At 42.5% G+C, this 16,081-nt stretch overlaps 1 long non-coding RNA gene across 1 annotated transcript; it reads left to right on the plus strand.

The window, feature by feature from the left end:
* The first annotated feature begins 7,422 nt into the window (after nt 1–7,422).
* LOC134875365 (uncharacterized) lies at nt 7,423–11,613 on the plus strand. The gene is made up of 3 exons (XR_010167187.1): nt 7,423–7,826; nt 11,175–11,286; nt 11,429–11,613. It is a non-coding gene; the product is annotated as an uncharacterized LOC134875365 (long non-coding RNA).
* Nucleotides 11,614–16,081: the final 4,468 nt, after the last annotated feature.

The following is a 16,081-nucleotide window of genomic DNA, read 5'->3' on the forward strand; positions in this document are numbered from 1 at the left end:
ATTAAACCCAACAGGTCCGTTTCACAGTTCCACAGCATATGAGACACAAAGGTTTAGAACTGCCTGCAGGCAGAACGAACATGTTTTGGTCCGTCCATTCATCTTAAAAGTTTGGTTTTCACCACTTTTGAGCAAGCCATTTTCTCTCATCTCCTCTCTCTCGCTATTCTCTGGTGCTGAAAGGTAAACAAGCTTGGCTATTGATGACGCTCATGTCATATTAACTGGATTAGCTGCGCATGCACAAATTATTTATCTTTTTATAAATATTAGAATTTTAAGAGGTCCAGGTAGAACCGTCACTGGGTCTGGACCCGGACCGCGGTCCTCCAGTAGGTGATGCTTGCACTAGGGTATGCTATTGTATTTATGCTCAATCTATGTGTAATGATTTATATGCTATTCTTCCTATGTTGTAAATATTCTTCTCTCTTTTTGCACTATTTTATTTATGTTATTTGCACCATGTATGTGGAGTTGTTGGAGGAGCACGCGATATAAGATTTTCATTGCCAACATATACGCTGTATCTGCTGTGCATATGACAAATAAAACCTTGAAACCTATGTCAGAAAATGTGTAATGTGTAATGTATGTTGTAATGACTTTATATATCCACCAGATGGTGCTATTCTACCCCTGCCCTGTCCATCCTCTAGGGGAGCTATTTCCCAACTAACAACTTCTGCCCGAAGAGCATCAACTACTATAATCCCCCACTCGCTACCATCCCCCTATCAAATGGTTTTACAACCCTTTGTCCTTCCAACAACTCCTTTTCCTGATTTCACCCCCAGTTCTGTTCTCCCTTTTCTCAAGGGCTGGCTAACTTATCCTAGCTTAGCATTTTTTGTCCCATGTGCTCCTGGAAAAGAACAAAGAAAACACACATCCCCCACAATCTGCCGGTCAATTTGAATGGAAACCACACTTCCGGCTGACCTCATGTATATCACAGAAATATCTTTGTTTCCTCCCCAGTTTTCAATTATTCATGCCCTTCTCTGTCCTTTCAATTTTTGAATCCCACTGCTTCTTGAAAGTCACTGTGGTTTCAAAATACACCGCACATTCACGTCTCTTCACAGACATGCAATTTTCAATCTCACTGATCGAAGTAAACACTGTTTAACCAGACGCCGCCAGTGTACACACACAAACACAATTATTTAACTTGACAATATCTGTGCTTGTCCAAGCGGGAATGACATGGTAACGTGAGACAATACAGCCACCGTCGTGCATCTGTACGAAGCTCTACAGCAATACTCACTGTCCCAGACAGGCCACTGCATTAGAGGACTCATCCCGTTCTCTCTTTTTAGAAGATGAGAGAAATATGGATAATGTGGCCTTTTTGGTTGAAATAACTTCACATCTGAATGAACTGAATTTGAAGCTACAGGGCAGGGAGTTCTCAAAGGAAGTCACGCAGCACTTCAAGTGGACAAATGCTGGGCCTCTCCAGGTGCAACTGGTTGATCTCCAAGTAGACATGGCCCTGAAAGAGCAATTTGGAAGAAATGACTGAAAATAGTCTCTGAGACAGCTTTTCCAGGTCTGAGGAAAGCAGCCCTATACATCTTTACCATGTTTGGCTCCACATACAGGTGCGAGGCAGCTTTCTCTACAATGAACATAATTAAAACTAAATATCGTTCCAGGCTCACCAATGAGCACCTTCACATGAGAGAATGGCCCTGACATAGGGCTGGGCGATGTGGACCAAAAGTCATATCTCGATATTTTCAAGCAGAATGTCAATATAAGATATATATCGATATATATCTTATATCGATATAAGATATATATATCGATATTAATATTGTTGACGCAATAACACAACAGTTTCCGCGCTCCAACTCGTGCCGCTCATGCCGCTATGTGCTTTCATTTCCAGCCTGCTTGAGTCGCTGTGCCGGTCAACCTGCCTTGTTGATTGCAAACTCAAGCCTAGATTTGGGTGTAGGTTACATGGTCACATATCAAGTCTGCCTGCCTACTTTGATAGTGGTAGAAACGGCCTGGTTTAATAAAAGGCAAAATGCTGCAATCGTAGCAAAACGGTGGGTGCGTGCAGTCGATATGGGCACCATATCTTTAGCGATGTGGTATGTCACCGACCGAGTGATATCCCGCCACCTGTCGCTTGATCGATCGTAAGGTACCGCATTTGTAAACTAAGTTGTAAGAGATATTTGCTTCGGGGTACTGCGAGCCAGCTTAGGAGTTTGCGTCGCTGCACGTAATTTTAAGCACTCTTCATATTGCACCTTGTGGTGATGCTGCAAGTGGTGGAAGAGGTTGGTCGTACTCGACCCTTTCGTAGCGACAGATTTTAAGCACTCTCTACAGATCAGCTGTTGCTGTAACTCTCAGACACCTTGTAACCTCATATTTTATTATTATATTAAGCTCTTTTAAGATGCACACATTTTCAAAAGATATTTAGTTTCTTTTCTCTATTTTATTTTAAATGCAGCGTGGAACATTAAAACATCTACAGTATTATACTGTATATCTGTATAGTTCAAGACACAATAAATGTTGTTGTTTTTGTACTTTGTTTGTTTGTTGAGACAGTTGTTGATGACATGCAGACGTTGATACAGCTACTAGGTCACAGCTAATGTATAGCACACTCATTCATAACGCCAGTTTTGAAGTTCCGGACCTTTGCTTGAGGAAAATGTTTCTAACTGGACCTCGTTGAAATTTAATTGAACACCCCTGTTATAAGACAAGCTGCTAATGTGCAGACTCACACAGCCTATTAGACACAGAGCGGAGAACCTCATCGCTGCAGCTAACAAAATAAAATCCAATCAACCTTTGACAAGTGGGCCTCAGCCTCTCAAGCTGCTTTAAATAATATTCAGTGTTTAGGATGATTGATGGCCATGTTAGGCCGAAGCATTTATTAAATCTATAACAGAGTTGATGTTGCCTACATAATGAGCTTCCCTGCTTTCAAAAAAATAACAGAGAGGGAGAGAAGGGGGAAGGGGCATAAGCATGCTGGCTTCATCTTCCTTGCCATCTGACCTTCTACTGTTACTCTAGCCCACTCTAATCTTTTTATTTAACCTTCATTAGCTGCAGCTCTCGTTATGAAGCTTGAAGTGTGTGTGTGTGTGTGTGTGTGTGTGTGTGTGTGTGTGTGTGTGTGTGTGTGTGTGTGTGTGTGTGTGTGTGTGTGTGTGTGTGTGTGTGTGTGTGTGTGTCTGTCTGTCTGTCTGTCTTGATAAAAGCTTTTTGCCCCACACATTCTGCTCCGGAGAATTCAATATGCTTCGTTAAAGCAGCAGAGCCTGGGGAGAAAAACAGGGATGAAATATTTCATGTTAGTTTCTCTTGTTCCAACAATACAGCTTTTGGGGTTTGAACTGGTCGGAGCTGAATAGAGGATAATTTGTTTTAAACACAGCCAAGTTTTCATCCAACATGCCACTTTTAGTAAAACTACAGCAGTGGATTCTAACCTTTAGGAGTTTGGATGTTTTTCCTTCATGTTTATTGATCCTCCATACCTGAACGTTCCACAGTTTCCCCCATCTTAATGTCTTGTGATTCCTGTGATAAGCTGAGCACTGAAATGCTTGTAGTGGAAGACAGACACACATATTCAATGGTAAAATGACTAATAATAATTAAATTAAGACTTATTTTGAGAACATGTTAATATATCATCACCTTCTTAAAATAATCGCCTACGTCATTTTTTCAGATTGTTCCGGAAACACAAAAAACTGAACCATTTGTTGAATATATGATATTTACCAACAATTTTAATCAAAACAGTTATAACAACAGATGTCTATTGACATACAAACAACAAGGTCAGTCAAACATGGAACATGGCAGAATTAAATGACTTAGTCAAATTTTCGAACATGCCTTTGTGACTTAGGCAATTTTAAACCTTCTACTCTGTCAGGAATAAAGCATAACTAACAAACTAAATAAACATAATGCTGAGGAGGCATGTGCATTTATTCACTTCTCCTTCCAGCTCTTCTTTGCTGGGTTCTTGACTGATGCCTATTAGTGTGGCAAATTGTCAAAGAAGTGATGACACTTGACAGGCATGATGGGTTTCATTGACTGGAGGTCTCCTTGATTGGCAGAGCACATGGAAACAATTGTATCCATGCCATTGGCCCATTTGGCACCTGTACCCTTTGTGGCAGTTCTTCCCACACAGAGGCTTCTGAGAAGGACAGTTTGAAATGGACCTTGCCTTCACTGCTAAACTGAAGAGCCCGCAAGTCATGCACAGTCGGGTCTCCAGCTTTTTTGCCTGGTCTGATGCTACAGAAGTAGGATCCATTCAGTTTCAGGAACTCATCGTGCTTGAGCACTTTCACATGGTAAGGTGATGGCCTGATTCTTGCAGTCTGGAATATAATGACATAGTCTCTTGGGGTGAAGATATCTGCAACTATTTTGCGTTCAATAGTACTATGCATGCTGTCACACTCCATTTGTGTATGACCTGCAACAAGGTATTTCTGTGTTATTAGTACCCCATATTTCCTTGCAAGCTCAGAGTATGCATTCGCCACACATGCATTGTGATTCTGATAACCACAACCGTCGCTCCACACTATGATCTCCTTGAGTTCTGGATGGCCTTTGATCACACCTTCAAAATGATGATACTGAAGATGTGCAAATACCCCGCTACACAGGTCACCTTCTGATTCGTCCCAAACATAGCAGTAGCCTTCCTTTGATCTCAAGTTGAAAAGGGTAAAGTTATGGACCTGCAGTTTTGTTCAGTAATACAGGCTGCTGGCTTGGGTTTTTGGACACAGTAGCACAGCTTGCAAGTCCATTGTCCAAACGGACTTCTCTTCATTAGCACAATCCTTGTCGCAGGATTTCTCTTGCCTCGCTTCATCCTTCTTGGTGACATGTGCGTCATATTCAGCCTTACTGATATTCCCATGTTTGAATGAAACACAAACATCACACTGATCTTTTCTTGGAATAAATACGGAATATTTCTCCTCATGGAACACAGCTGTGAAATATTGGACTCCAACAGCCCTCACTCCAGCAGTTGCAGCTGCCTGTTGATATTCATGATGTAGTTGGGAGATGGTTGTGCCTGGGTAAAGGAACTTCTTGTCTTTGTAGGTAGCTGTGCTTCTGCAGTAGTGTGAATTAACACTGGGCAGGTGCCTCAACCAGTTCTTAATGAAATCCTTGACATCAGGTTCAACCTTTTTTCTGCTTGCCACTCTTAGGTCCAGATTTAGACGGCGCTGCTGCTTGTTTTTCAGGGTCGATGGAGTCGTTCAGCCATTTTGTAATGGTTCTTTCAGGGAGACCAAATGTAGAGGAAAAAAGTGCCTTGCACACTTTAATACTTGTTCCATCTTCAAGCTTCAGTTGGTAGGACAATGATGAATTGCGTCGGGATGACTCGGCAACTTTTTTTTGCTTTATGTTAACCTTTGTGACCAAAGTGGTGACGTATAACCGACGTTCTTCCCAGGTGTTCATTGCCCAAATCTTGTAAAAATACCCACTGCCGCTGCTCTTCTGTAAGGACATGGCAGTCTCGAGTTGAGACTCGCTGACAGAACTTGGAGTTGCAGGGAGGACCCATAGTCAACTTCAACATGGCGTGATAGCACAAGAGTTAGTGATACGTGTTTCTGCCTGAATGATTAAATAGGTTTTAGGTATGAATTCTTGTGAAGTTAGTGATGTGTTACTGTTAGCATGGAAGTAATATGGGTGGTATGTAATGCTAGCCTTTGCTGGCAAGTTAGCTATATAATGCTAATAGACTACCTAGGATTATTACCTTAAATAGGTAACATTAGCCATACATGTCTTTAACTTCTTTCATTCTCTTGTTTTCTTTTTTAGAGACAGCTTAGAAAGAATCAATCCAAAATTTCCTGCTCAAATTATTATTCAAAATATATTCCATTGTGTTTAATGATGGAGTGGAATTGAACATTTAGAGCTGACGTTAAATAGGATTAACCGGTTAAGGTCCTAGGTAGTCTATTAGCATTGTATAGTGTTAGAAATAATCAATATATTGGAGCGGAACATTAAAAGATAATTCACTGTTTCAGGACGGAGCATATATGCCCAATTCCGGTAGTAATACCAGATGCTGTTTTTAGCCTCAGATAGAATATAGCTAATATTGTATTGTATATATGAGTAGAGGGAGAAGGACGCGTGGAGTTACATACTAAACACACCGCCTCTACCTCTCACTCATTGATGCTGCAATAATACTATCGTGTTTAATAACTGATAAACCTCAGAAGGATTGCATAATAGAATATCGTAGGTGAGAGCTTCAGGACATCACTAACAAGATGGCGACGGTGACGTCATAAGAGGACCCGCCCCCAACGACGTCAGCCTAAAGAAGAGTCCGGAAAACCCCATGTGACAAGCGGTCAACAGGATCGAGCCCCCGCTACCAACCAATGAGAGCACGAGAGCGGAGCTCATCTTATTTTGAAGTTGTTTATTTTATGGTCGGAAAGGGGTGGTTCTATAAACCACGTTTGTATTGTGAAATCGATCTCTCGTTTGTTCCGGACCGCCAGACAGTAACTACTGATGAGCTCCACTCAGTCAGCGGCCTGTGGGCGCGTCTACCGGACTATTGAGCCACAGCTGTGAAACTTTCGTAAAACCTACTGCTGCATCCTTTTATTAAATACTCATTTTGAAACTTATATGAGGGGCTTCACTTCGTTTCTTTTGAATTGACTCCTGGGCCTCGAATAAAAGAACATTTCCTACAATAGCTAACTTGCCACCCATATTACTTCCATGCTAACAATAACATATCACTAGTATCACAAGAAATCATACCTAAAACATATTGAATCATTCACGCAGAGACACTTATCACTTATACTCGTGCTAGACGCCATGTTGAAATTGACCTGTCAGCTCCAGACAGCGCAAAATGCGTATATGAAGTGCTACGTCGTGAAGGCAAAAAAATCATACCCTCGTGGGGGCACGCTCATGTGACTGGCTTGGAATAGAAGAGACATCTGATTGGCTATAGATAGAAAACATTACAAGTACAAATCGGGTGAGCGTCAGGGGGGTCTCAAAAAACCCACACACGAATGCACAGCGATCCATGCACAGAGAGCGGTTTGTGTATGCAGGTTCAGCGGTTTGACACGGAAAACAAATATGTGGATCAAAAATACACATGTAGAACTTTTTTATGTATTTGGATTTTATTTACATGTACAGTATATGAAACGGAACACATTTGTGTGTGCATTGAAAAACATTTTTGTGGATCCTGAAATACAAGTGTGAATCCTTCTGTGTGCATTTGTGGATTATGAGCAGGCCCGTAGCCAGGGGGGATCGAAGGGTTCGTTCGATCCCCCTCCCGCACTCGACCCCCCCCCCCCCCCTCCCCCCATACACAGACACGCCCCTCAAGATATGTGGGCTATTCAATGAATGAATTGTTCATCTCCGGTGAATATACATGATTCAAATCTAAATTTACAATATCAAAATCCAGACTAATAAAAAAGAAAAGTAGACTCAGAGAAGTGACGAGTAAGAAAAATGGTTAATATTTCTGTTTACACATTTTGTTCAGACTGTTTTACACCAATCCAGTCGGTGGCGGTAATGCCCCCATTTCTGTTGGTAGCTAGCCTAATCGCCTATTACATAGGAACAAAGAAGAATCAGAAGAATAGCGAAAATGGGTAAAAAAGAAGACAAGGAACGTAAACGAAAGAAGTCGGCGGCAACATTGTCCCAAAACATTGGTGACTTATTCCAGAAAAGGACCAAAATCGGTAAGCTGCTGAGTGCAGGGCTTCTATTTCTTTACTACTTAGCTGCTAGACCTAGCTGCATCTGAACACTCACTGACCTAGGCTACTTGTCAGTGGTTGCCTAGCTCCATTAGGCTATATGCTAGCCCCATCCCTCGCCGAACACAGAAAATACCACTGTCAATTTTGTAGGAAACATAGCGAACGTAACAGTAACTATTTTCGGGATTGTTAAAAGTGTATTGCTTGGCGTGTTAACGTGACTTCGGTGCTTCAATGTCTCCCCCCCTCCATCTCGTTATGCTTGTGCTCTGCAAGTGCCACATAGCTGACAGTTCCCCCCGTCTGTTTTAGACTAGTGTCTGTCTCCTGAGTCTACTGTCTTGACGCAGAGTGTTACCATTTTGTGCTCGCGGCTTCAGATGTCTATGACAGAACTTATTATGTGCAGTTTCGACCTCGGTCTCTATTGGTGCCTCTCCACCTTTTCCTGAAAGTGAAACGGATTTTATGAGGGGTTCCCCCCACACTAAAGCCAAATTATTTTATGCCCATTAGTTGATTTTTAAGAAATGTAAGTGACAATAACATTCAGTAACTCACTTTGCAATGCTGATGATCAAGCTAGGCTGTATTTTACTGTCACCATGCCTGTTGCTCCAGCTAGGCTGTATTTTACTGTCACCATGCCTGTTGCTCCTAAGGCCATAGTAAATAAAATACAGTATAGAGGTGTAAAAAAAAAAGGGGGTTAAACATGGATAGGGTGTATGTGAGTCAATCAGTGTAGTTTCCCTGCACCTGATGTTTGTGTTTCAGGTGCAGATGTTTGTTGTCAGACGTTTGTTGTGTGTGCTTTTTGTTAAAACCGTTTTATGACAAATGCAATATATCTGCTTGATGAAATTACCCAAACCCTCACAATTCTATGTGCACAATAGAAAATAAAATAATTCAGAGAATAAAATTATTATTATGTCTGGTTTGAAATACTCTAAAATTGACTTAAATGTCTTTCTTTTGCTGTATTTATTTAGTGAGTCAGCATGTGGAGGGTGAGCTACCAGCAGCTAGTAGTAGCAGCAATGAAACAGCCTTGCCAGGTAACAGTGCAGTGGAAGAGCAGAGAGATGCAGCAGCTCCTGAAGTGGCTGAGGATGTGAGAGTGAGACAGGCAGCAGAATGTGAGGTAGCCCAGCCGAGCTCTGTACTTGACAGTGACCTTGGCTTCTTCATAGATGCAACCAAATCTATTGAGGAAATAGCACAGGCTGTGTGTCAGATGTCTGATGGCCAAAAGTACAATTTGGTGAAAAACCACGTCAGACCTTCGAAACATTTCATTTTCCCAACTACATTTATTGGTGGGTGCAACAGGGCATTCAGGTATGATTGGTTTGAGGAGCATGGATGGTGGCTGGTTTACAGCATGAAACTCGATGGCGCTTTCTGCATATGCTGTGCTCTCTTTCTCAATGCCACAGAGAGGAAACAGTCAACTTCACTGATAAATGCGCCCTTCAGTAAATGGCATAAGAAAACGAAGATAATTGGAAGCCACCAATCGAAAGCAAACCATTTAGTGGCATTTGAAAGAGCAAAACTGTTTCGACAGTCACATGAAAACCCCAATACCCGGATATCAGTCCGTATGGACAGTGCAAAGGAGACCAACATCAAAGAGAACAGGCACATTCTCAAGTGCGTTGCAGAGGCTGTTCTCTACTGTGGCCGTCAATGCATTGCACTGAGAGGATCAGCTGAGCAGCAGCATTGTAGTGGCAATCCTGGGAATTTCTTGGCCCTATTGAAACTGCTTTCAAATCACGATGAAAAGCTGAAGCAGCATTTGGAGAAACCAAAGCTAAAAAATGCCACATATCTATCACCTCAAAGCCAAAATGAAATGATTGATGTAATAGGGAAGCACATGATTCAGGCCAAGATCGTGGAAGAGGTCAGGCATGCTCAGATGTACACAGTCCTAGCTGATGAGGTCACATCCCATAATGAAGAGCTGATGCCAATGTGTGTTCGCTTCGTGGACAAAGACTTAAATATCAGAGAGGAGTTGCTTGAGATTTGTACTTTGCCACGGATCACAGGTCGCCACATTGCAAGCGCGATCAAAGATGTGCTGAGTCATCTAAGCATAGAGATTGCTGACTGTCGAGGCCAGGGGTACGATGGTGCCAGCAATATGAGCAGCGAAAATGTTGGCGTTCAAGCTTTGATAAAAAAGGATGCGCCTAAGGCAGTTTATATGCACTGCAATGGGCATTGCTTGAACCTTGTCATTGCACGCTCTTGTGCTCTTCCAGTTGTGCGCAACATGATTGATAAGATGAAGTACATCGTCATGTTCTTCACCTGCAGCCCGAAGAGGGAACACCTTCTTAAGGAGGTTGTAGATAAGGAGGCACATTCTACCGGAAAGCGGAAGCCCCTGATTGACCTCAGCCGCACAAGATGGGCAGCACGGCATGATGCCTACAGTCACTTCTACAGTGCCTTTGTCGCATCAAGGCTCATGGGCCTAATTCCATCTGTCCAGTGCAACTCAGATGTAACGGTGGACATCTCTGAAGCAGTCGCTCTGTACCAAGATGACTTGCCATCACCAGAGGTCATTGACCAGGAGCTGAAACGGTGGAAGTTGAAGTGGCAGGTCAAAGCATTACACCAAAGACCAAGCTCATGTGCCTCAGCTATCAAAGAGTGTGATGAGATGATGTATCCGAACATCTTCAAACTCCTGAAAATTGCATGCACCTTGCCAGTGACCTCCTGCGAATGTGAGAGGTCTGCCAGTGTTCTCCGGAGACTCAACACATTCATGCGGAGCAGCATGGGAGAGGACCGCATGTCATCCTTGGCTCTCATCCATACCCACTACGACATGGCTCTGGATCTGGATGAAGCTGTCGATCTATACTCAAAAATGCACCCAAGACGATTGGAGCTGATGAGCGTTCTGATGCAATAGAAGCCATAGAAGAAGAAGAGGGAGACATGGGGGGTGGGTCATTTCACGTGAAATCAGACACTTTGGGGCCCAACCAACACAGATTTTAATCAAACTTTGTGTGCCTTCTTAGTGGTAAGGTAGAACCCCAGAACTGCATTTGCATGAATCTGGCACTAATATAAGGGAGAAATGGACTAAGAATGTTTTAAGTAAGAGGGTAGGGCACTACACATTCAACCTTGATTATGTCAATTTAAATTACAAAGAGATGGTTTTGATGCTGTTTGAAAGCTCTTTTCTGGAACACTTCAATTTATATCATTATTAATTCATGTTTAAGTTTTAATGACCATACCGATAGTGTACTTCATGAAGTAATTCTTATCTATTTATGTCAACAGTGGAGAGATAGACAATAAAGGACAGCAACAACAGACAGACAGAACAACAACAGAGACAGACAATGGAGGGCAGCAACAGACAGGCAATGGAAGAAAGCAACAGACAACTGAGGTGAGCAACAGAGACAGACAATCACAGATGTAGGAAGTTTGAGTAACACTTACATTTATATCAAATTCTTCATTCTTGTTAAAGTTTTAATGACTATAGAGATAGCTCAATTGAAGCAATTCATGTCCATTTATGTTAACAGTGGGGAGCAACAGACAAAAAATGAAGGACAGCAACAACAGACTCACAACAAACTTGACGATGAATAAAATATGTCTAAATTAAAAGATTTGAAGTGTGCTGGTGTATTTAGGGGGCATTGGAGTAGGGAGCCAAATGAAGTCCACTTTCGGGGGGAAAAGATCCCCCCCCACCACAATGCTGGCTACGGGCCTGATGAGACTGATCTGACCCCATATGGTTTTTCCGATCGGATCGTTTCACAAAGATTTAATGGACAGAGTTAAACAGATAGATGTTATTTCCCACGCCTTCCCCTGTGGTGAAACAGGAGAAGGAGACGTCTCTGTTAGTATACAGTTGGTGTCGTAACTTTGCAATCAAAGACTTGGAACTACTGCACATCACGGTTTCCGTTACCCGGTAATTACCGGTTTTAGCTGTTCAAATTGATTAAAAACCAGTAAATTCAAAACCTGCTGGTCAAAATGTCCGGTAATAATAATCATACAAAACTTAGATAATGTAATAATAATAATAATAATAATAATAATAATAATAATAATAATAATACATTTTATTTCAAGCCGTGACACACACACAAAGACTATAAAAGGAATCAACAATGCAAGTAACGAATACAATAAAAACAATACACGGTGACAGAGGAATTGGCATCAAGTGGAATTAGCAGTTTTGAACAGATGTGTTTTGAGTTGTGTTTTGAAATGGGGGAATGAATCCCCCATTTCCATCTGAGTTGGGGTGGTAACAGTGGCGGCTGGTGAAAAAAAATCTTGGTGGGGCTAGTGTGCCAACAGATTTCCCTGCCTAATCTAGCATAAGCATTCAAATGAACAGTCGGAAAATGACTACAGTTCCACAATAATAATTTAATTTCACAGTTTCCAGCTTCACAGAAAAAGTAACAATTTACAGCTATATTAGACTTTATGCTATCAAATACTATACAATACAATCAAGGGATAAATTAACAACAAGGGTATGATTTCAGCTGAATCTATACAAATCAACAGTGAGTGAGTGAATGAGTGAGTGTGGGTTGAGAAGAGAGAATGAAACAGAACTTTCCTATTAAAATGTAACATATACAAAGAATTTAGAACCAAGTTATTTTCAAAAACTTTTACATAAACAGATTATTTTAATACCCTCTCTCAAGGAAAAATGCATTTACTTGGAGAAAACAGCATCAGTGCCATACAGTTGTCATTGCATGTCACAGCCTGAGAGAAACAACAAAGCATTCTCCACAACTATATTACAATTACATACTATAATATTATTACATATTACATCGCCATCATCTCTCTTCGTCGTCGCGCGTATTTTTTCCCCACGTAGCGTAGGACAGAGTCTGGGAGTCGCACTACGAAAATAAACTATCGCTGGCTCCTTATGTAGCTACAGCAATCCTAAACCTTCACGCATTTCACGTAGCAGTTGGGGCTAAATTTCCAGCGCCCCACCGGAGTTAAATTTGGCGACGTTGATAGGCCACTTATTCATAATTTCCCCCTAGCAACCATAACCGGGTTGGCCGTTTAGCTGCCGGTCAGGGGCACTTTGCCGATCGCCCCATGAGAGAATGATACACTGTCTGTTAGTGGAAATTCACTGTTTAATGAGTGTTAGTTGGTGGAAATGTTGTTTAAATGATTTAAATTGCATGTGGGCACACACACTATTAAGTAAAACTGACATTGATTTAAAAAAAAATATGCAAAAAATATTTTGTCCCCTCAACAGCTGGGTGGGGGCAAGCAGGGTCTTAAGACCCTCCAGTCAAAGGCTTTGCCCCCCCATTTACCCCCCCTGCCCTCGAAACATATAAGCATTACAAACTATAATCCGAATAAAGAAAAAATGAAGACACCACCGAGACATAACAATCATAGGTAATCGTCCGACAACAATTGTTTATAACGTTGCTGTAGTGGTCCGTATTACAGAAGCGTCTGTATCTTTTTAGTATCTATGGTAACAAGGGTTAGGATGTGTAGTGCGATTTGATTGGCAGTTTGCACGCAGACGGCACACAGACGGCACGCAGACGTGCGTTTGACGTTCATGTTGGCGGCGGTTGATGCATAGCGGCTAGTTAACGGCGGAGCAGATTAGCGAGTGACAGAGCAAAATGGACCGTTTTGTAAGATTCGGGGAGTGATGGGTGAGCTTCACCGACAGCCGTAGCTCCGATCTTGGGTGGCGGGAAACCTGGCCCTGTGGATTTAAGCCAAGACCCAGCAGAGGGACCAAGGCAGCCTCAGCTGAAGTCCTACCCGTGTCGGGCATTTTGCTCCCAGCTAACTTTAAGAAGTTTTTGCCAGTCGTGGTTTAAACAATACGCGTGGCTGGAATACTCGGTGTCAGTTGATGCTGCTTTCTGTTTTGCCTGTAGGCATTTTCCCCACCATGCTCGGACATCTGGTCACTCAGAAAAGAGCTTCACCCACGCTGGCTTCAGAAACTGGAGGAAAGGAGGTGAGAAACTAACACAACACCATGCAAGTGTTTCTCATAAACTAGCAATGGAAGGCTGGTGTGAGTTTAAGGCAAGGATGAAAAATGGTTCAAGGATTATGACTAAGCTTGATGCTGGACATGAGAAAACAGTACAAGAAAACAGGCAGTACATGAGAGCAGTCATAGAATCACTGCGGTTTACTGCTTGTCAAACAATTGCACAGAGAGGGCACAGGGAAGATCAGCAGTCCACAAACAGAGGTAAATTTATTGAACTGTTAAATCTGCTGGGAAAGTTTGACACCATTGTCTCAAAGACATTGTCCAGTGGACCTGGGAATGCCAAATATGTGCATCATGATATCCAGGATGAGCTGATTGATGTTATGGCCAGCATGGTGAGGGAACAAGTGAGCAACGAGGTTAAGCTGGGAGAGCATTTTGCTTTAATGGTGGATGAAACAAAGGATGTGAGCAAAAAAGAGCAGATATCTGTTGCTCTGCGATATCTAAACAATGATATGATTCATGAAGAGTTTCTGGACTTTATTTCTGCAGAGGGCCTGGATGCAGAGTCTTTACACAAATCAGTTAAACAAACACTGGCTAAGTGTAGCATAGACAAACATGCATGCATTGCACAGTGCTATGATGGGGCCTCTGTCATGTCCGGTGCAACAATGGTGTCCAGGAAAAGTTTCTCCAAGAAGTGCCACATGTGCTGCACACAGATTAAACTTGGTTTTAGTTGACTGTGTACATAATGTGAAAGCAGTTGCAGAATGCTTTGCAACGGTCAAGATGTTGCACAACTTCTTTTCTGGGACAGTGACTCACAAGGTGTTCATGGAGAAGCAACAAGAACTTGAGCCCACCAAACGCACAGTGGAATTGAAAAGACTATCAGATACCAGGTGGGCCTGCCAATATTCTACACTGTGGGCAATAAAAAGAACTCTCCTTGCTCTCTTAGCAACTCTTGTGGGTGTGAGCAACCAGACGAATGCTCATAGAGCTACTGAAGCAAGATCACTGATTGGACTGATTGATGCACAATTTGTTGTGCACATCTGTATGCTGGAGAGCATATTCAAGCTCACAAAGCTCTTATCTGATCATCTACAGGCCACAGATTTGGAGCTGGCATCTGCCATTGATCTGGTCTTTGAAGTTGTTGATACCCTCAATGACAAACGCAATGCTGAAACATGGACTGAAATCTGGGAGTGTGCCAGTGATATGTGTGAGACAGTTGGCATTGACATGCAGTGCCCACAGGTAAGGAGAAAAAAACAGCCCCACCACCTGCAGGACTTTGTGGTGAACAGCCAAACAGGATCCAAAGAGCCGCTGGAAACCTCAGAAGACTATCAGAACCACTGCTATTTCCCTGTAATCAATCGATTAATCAGTGAATTGGACAGGCGGTTTTCCTCTGACAGCGGTCACGTTCTAAAAGGAGCAGCAGCTCTTAACCCAAAACACGAGACATTCTTGGACAAAGATACTCTTTTGCCCATGGCTGAACATTATGGCGTATTGATTGAAAACCTCTCAGCAGAACTTCACCAGTTAAAAAGACTGATTGAGAGGAAAAACCAAAGGGGGGACGTTGTCAGCACCACCCATGATGTGCTGGTGCTTTTGAGGCCATACAAGGATGCATTCGTTGACCTGTTCAAGCTTGTCTGTATCTCTATGACACTGCCTGTCACATCGGCTTCATGTGAGAGGAGCTTCTCCTGCTTAAGGCGTTTGAAAACCTACCTGAGGAACAAAAGCGGAGATGCTCGTACCAGCAATCTGGGTGTCCTGGCAATTAGTTCAAGCAGGGCCAAAGCACATGTCGAGGCAGTGATTAACCGCTTTGCAGCCAATCACAACAACAGGCGGATCGTTCTGTTGTGAGTGACCAGTGAGTACACAATTCTTTTTTGACAGATTTGAATTATGCTACCGGTACTTATTGTTTGCCTCATATTATGTCAACTGTAAGTGTAGTATTTAGCCTGTGTGTCTGTCTGTGTGGTTGTTTCAGCAGTTTCAGTGGAGTCCAGAGGAGGAGGAGAGAGGAGTTGAGAGCAGAAGAGAGGAAGACAGCAGTGAAGAGTGAAGGAGACGAGAACAGAGGAGGAGGAGAGAAGAAGAGAGGAAGACAGCAGTGGAGAGTGAAGGAGAGGAGAACAGA

Source organism: Eleginops maclovinus, chromosome 13 (assembly GCF_036324505.1).
Source record: "Eleginops maclovinus isolate JMC-PN-2008 ecotype Puerto Natales chromosome 13, JC_Emac_rtc_rv5, whole genome shotgun sequence".
Taxonomy (NCBI): Eukaryota; Metazoa; Chordata; class Actinopteri; order Perciformes; family Eleginopidae; genus Eleginops; species Eleginops maclovinus.